This window comes from Limanda limanda, chromosome 6 (genome assembly GCF_963576545.1).
Source record: "Limanda limanda chromosome 6, fLimLim1.1, whole genome shotgun sequence".
Lineage (NCBI taxonomy): Eukaryota > Metazoa > Chordata > Actinopteri > Pleuronectiformes > Pleuronectidae > Limanda > Limanda limanda.
Window position 1 is genome coordinate 2735067 of NC_083641.1, and position 6000 is coordinate 2741066.

Below are 6000 nucleotides of genomic sequence, written 5' to 3' on the forward strand. Positions count from 1 at the left end.
GAGTTTTTTGCCTCAACCACGGACCTGTGGTCGAGCCTAACCACGAAACCATACGACTGGAAGCTGCACAACTCCTGTCTTGTGACTATTTTTTTTCCTGGGCATCACACGGGCAAAGATATTGCCCCTGTGGTTTAGTGGTTTATGGAAATTGATTAACTCGTGGAAGAGGACTAACAGTGTTTGACAACAGACAGAGGAGCCAATGTTGTCATAGCTATATCGCTCTCAATAACTGGACCAGACTGTTGTGCTTTGCCCATCGTCCGTATGATGCTATGGTAAGTTTCATTTACCATAAAAAAATGTATCTTGTAATTTATTTTTATGATAAATATCTGTCACTTTCTCCCAAAAATAATTTAAGAACAAATCCAAAAATCATAATCCTCTCTATTATAACCCGTACGTCTTTTCATAATACCAGGTAGTCCCAAAACAATTATTGTCATCTGTGAGAGGAATCTGTCATAAGAATATCTTAAAAATGTGTGCACCCATAGCTTTATGATAATCTGATCTGCTAAAAGATGTAAAAGGATCATCTGGTCACAATAGTGTGTGTGTGTGTGTGTGTGTGTGTGTGTGTGTGTGTGTGTGTGTGTGTGTGTGTGTGTGTGTGTGTGTGTGTGTCTGTGTGTCTGTGTGTGTGAGAAAGAGAGACACAGAGACAGACTAACTATCTTTCTTTATATCTTCAGAGAGGAGTGTGAAGGACCCATAGGATTTGGCAAACAGTGCAAGTTGGAAAAGGGATTGTGGCTGCGTTTGCTCACTGCTGGAAGCGGTAGCGAGCGCTCCGGGATGCTCAAGTGGAAATAGACATACCTCAGCACAAAAGATGATCCAGCGGCTGTTAGAACAAGAAAAGGCCGTCAAACAGGTCTTGTCTGCTAACAGGTCAACCAGACACCAGTCGCTAACGATACAAGAAGGAAAAGAGGGATGGACAATTATTAGTTTTGCTGCAATCACAGATAAAACTTTATTTTTTGTTAACTTATTTTTTGTCTGTATCATCTTAAATATCGTTATTGCACATTTCCTTGAAATATCACTATATAATTTTCAGCCCATATTGCCCACCCCTCCGTGATACTATACAGTAACCTTCCAAAAAGTAAATAGTACTGTGAAACTAATTTGAGGTCATTTCACCCATGCACCCCCACATACCACATTAAAACAAATTGTTTACCTTGCCAACATTGCGTATTTGACCAAATAAATTTTTTACTTTGACATAGTATATCAACATACTGGACACAAAAACGCCCAATACACATCACAGAATTTGATCACAGAAGCCTGAGTGCACACTCCAGAGGATTAGTCTGGATTAATTAAATGTTAGTTCAAATTTGTTCAAGCCTGATTCTCCAAATAAAAATCCAGCCTAACACGTACAAGTCAGTGTTTCCTCTATCAGATGGAGTTGTAGCAGTGGAGTTAAAGCACACCTGAGGGGGAAATAATTGCATACACACCCCCAGCATGCACCTAAAAGAAAATACCATTCAGAAAAATGTTATTAAGACATGGAACAATGTCAAAACAATTACAGAAATATAAAATTATAGAAATGTCATTATTCACCATTAAAACTAGCGCCGCTGCTAAACGCCTGCAGGGGAAACACTGCAGGTTTTCTGTGTGACAGTCTGAAGAAGCACACACTCATCTGCTGAGTCCATACACAGAACAGCAATGATAAATATAGTTCCATTGCAATGTAAACTCTGAATTTTCCACAAAAGTGTGAGTTCTGTGAATGCCCCTGTACGAAAAACAGACATGAGCATAGCTTTAAAGTCAGTTGTCCCCACTGAGCTCTGCTGCAGTTTATGTGGAAAAGGCAAAAACAACAGAGGAAAAAATGAACATCGCAAGACTGAGGTTACCCTCGGGTGAGCTACTGCACTGACTGAACTGTATTATAAAACAAAACGGGACCCACTGATTTGTTTTACAGATTGTTTACCATTATACCATTTTGCTGCTGTATTTTCTACTGCTACACGATGTCAGTCGTTAAATTCCATTCATGAATTCAACACAAACAGTAACTGGAAAAGTGGAGAAGCGATTACCATCACTGAACTTCTTCCTCCGCCTGATTTCACCTCCCGACTGTCAGGTCCAACTGGAACAGTCTTTCCAGCCAGATCATTAATAAAATATGTCTCGCAATTAATCACAAAAAGTAATGTGTTTCTGCCTTGAAGATGATTTTTTAAACCCCATTTTTACTTCTACATCGAATTCTGAATCCCCCTCAGATTTCTAATTGTGGTCTTTGAGATGTCATCTGATCATATGAGGAATCAGTGGCTCTGATACTGGCAGTCGTTGATGTGGAAATATGTAAGAACCATTGGTGTCAGTCTCCAACCAGTATTAAGCTTTAAACAGATCATGTAAGTGACCTTTCAGAAATGATAGAAATAATAATTGTATGTGCTCTGTATCCTAAGTGTGTCCTTATAGCACAAAGGCCCATAGTTCCTGCAGGACCCCTGGGTGAGAACTGGACGTGCATGCTGACAGGGGAGAGATGGGAGGTGGGCGGCGGGAGTGGAGCAGGACAGCGGGTGGCACGGCAGAGGGTCTCTTCTGATCTCCCATAATCCCCCACTTATTTTGGAGCCACTCAAAAGCTCTCTCACTTGAACAAATACACACTTTTCTGACGAGTCTCGCTTCCCCCGCTCCCCTCCTGCTTGCCTCTCGTTTTCTCCTGGCTCCCTCATCCCTCTATCCTGAAACCCCATAGAGGGCCTGTCACCGGCACTGTTTTCCTTCTTTCATTTTTCAGCCTCCTCTGTTTGTTTTCCAAAATAAAAGGCTCATTGAGCAGCGCAGTAAGTGTGTGTATGTGTGTGCGTGTGGTTGTTTTTGCTCGTGCCAGTGGAACCTTAATGACCTGAGTTCCTCTTTGGCCAGCTGTCTCCACTCTGCATCAGCATTTAATCTGCACAAAAGCTACAGGACCCCCCCACCCCCATCCAAAGGATCGCACCACACACACACCTTGCTCACCAGGTAATTATGAACCAAGGGAGAGAACAAGAGAACAGTCATCCTTTCCTCTCTCCCTCCTCCCTGTCTTTACCTCCCTGCTTCCCCAACTCTATTCCCAAGGTTGGACACACTAGCAGCGAGTGTGTGTGTGGGTTTTTAAAGCAAACTTTGTGAATTATGAGGATTAGGGGAGGCTGCAGTGCAACTTAAAGAGCTGAGTTAGCAAATGGGAGACAATGCACCTCGGGGAGCTGGCAGGGAGAGAAATGAAGGCCTGGAGATCAAATCAAGACCTGGAGAATCTCCTTGGCAGAGCGGAGGAGGTGCACCGTACAGGGTGAGACACAATAGAGAAACAAGTCATGTGGGGGTAGAGGAAAAACTACTTTGGTGATATCTCCTGTCTGCTACACATTGTTCTGGGGTGTTTTTATAAAGAGGACGTGTGGTGTTGGTTTTATCGTGCACTGTTAGGAACTCTAGCCGGCAAAGACAACAGCCCTGGTCGCTGCGAACTGAAGTGTTGGAGTGTTTTATTATTTCGATAGTCTGATGTTAAATTTGACAGTGTATCAAAGCTGTCGAAGTTTAGAAATTACTTTCATATTCCAACAGACATATATATATAACACTATGGAGTTTTTGTCTAATAATCACAATAAAATTAGGATCTCTACTGTCCCATATTAATCAGGAAAATGTTGTGCAGTAAAATCATGGGGAACACACCTACTCTTTTTACAAATATTAGAAATAAGATTGACAGCACTTTTATGCCTATGCGTGAAATATGAAGCTAAAAGCAACAACATTTGTCTTAACTGTGTCTGGCCAAGAAATGTGTCTGGCACATAAACATAAAACCACAACTTGTCATTTCTAAGATATTGTTTATTTGATTTTGCTTAATTTTTCACGTTCAGATATGAAACTCCTATACATCTTGGAAAAAGTGTAGTTTCCAAAATGTAGAACCATTTCATTGTAGGTATGCAAAAACAAATAAGCGGCAAACTTCAAGTATACCTAAGCCAGTAGGTGGCGATATAAAAGTAGGTTAATCAATCTTTTTACTTATATCTTTTCTTACAGTTATTTGACATCTGTTTTGTCCTCTTTTGACATTCCATGCACGTATGAGTGTCAAGTATGAAGTTAGCTGTAACTTCATTGTGTACCAAGCGTTCCACTTCACATGAACACACAGACAAACAGAAACACAGATAAAATGTTGCTTGTGTGCGGACGAGGGAACAGGAAAATATCCCCATTAGAGTGGACAGGGAATTAAAGTTTGATAAAAATCAGATGTAGGAGTATAATACAGTACGTCTGCTGCGTTTAGGGGAAAAAGGCAGAGAGCCCTTTTCTTACTTCCTAGCAAAACTCAAATAGGTCAAAGCTGCATGTTTTGATTTCTCTGAAGAAGGATATAGGCGGGTGTGTGTTTGGGACTGAGGCTCATTGGCGGCAGGTTTTGAGGGATTTCTTCATGTGGATGTCAGGTGATTGTCAGGAAGCAGAATGTAACATAATGCTGCACTGATATGAAAACATAAACAATAAGATTAGGATTGAATATAGAGAAAACTGAATAACGACTTTATGTTTACTGAAAGAAATGGCCTTGTTCATTGGAAGAAGTTTTTCTTCAAAAAAAAGCAACTGGCTCTTAAGGAGAAAAATGGTGACATTGTGCATGCATTGAAAAGTTATTGGAAGAAATACATCTTTATCATTTAGGTCAAGTAAGTGGTCACTATACAAGAAGTTATACCTTTATTTTGCAGCTGTCTTATCTACACATATCCAGACGCTATCATTCTTTTGACAAAATCCTACTGTCTACCCATCTGGTCCCTCACCACAAAGGAAATCATTGATCCAATAGCCAGACTATACAGTAGATCTTGTAAGATCCACAGCCAGCGTACTACTCTTCTGCACTCTCACACTCGAATGCCATAACTTTTCAGAACTACAGTTATAGTCATGCTATTAAATTTTATTCACGGCTCCTCAATAACACTTACTGCTCTACTTCCAACACACAATATAAGACAGGATTGCATCACTAGATCAGTGATCACATGCACTTCTTTTAGTACCTTCTCATGCTCATTAGAACAAATACAATTACACCTGCAACCACTGGTTTATCTCATACTGGTATTTCATACTGCTTGAATCCTTTCCCCTCCCTGATGTCCCTGTCTTGATTTAGCCACTTTTCATATTTTTATGTGCTGCAGAAAAGGAAAAGGCTTTAAACCAGTTCAAACTGAATCAGGACAGTTTAACTGAAACTGTAATGCTACTTTTATTATTTTCCTGTATATGAAAGAAATGTCTTCGGTGTTTATGTAATGTTTTATCAAATACCGCAAATAAAGATCAGTGTTATATCTTTAGTGTCCGTGCCCAATTGAAGGCATGTACTTCAAACTAACCGGTTATTATGAGACATTATAGTTTGCACTTCCACCCTTTTGATAGAAGCATATTTAAAAATTAGGAATCAAAAGAGCGACAGTGGAAATACCAGAAATATATCAAACAGCCATGCCAAAGGGATTCATTGTGTTTTTAATTTGGCATAATTGTTGAAATCTTTTTGGAAAAGTTTTAAAAAACTTTCTCTATTTCAACATTGCATTAGAGGATGTTTGACAAGCACTTTGTTTTAGGCATAAAATGGCCACACATTTCCAAACTTTTAAGGCCTTTGTACAATAGACAGTTCAATAAATGTGCATGTTATTTCGAACTTGTATCCATTCAATGCAAGCTTAGCAACGAGCAATATTTCAGTCATTGCTCACTGTTGTTTTTGTATAAAATGGTGGGATGAAGCTGACTTGATGCTAGGATCCAACTACAGGCAACACAGCTCCTGTCAGAGAAAGGGAATGAACAGAATGTACACAAATGGGACTGTTTACAAACAAACTGGACCTTCGTCGTATTTAATACTTCATT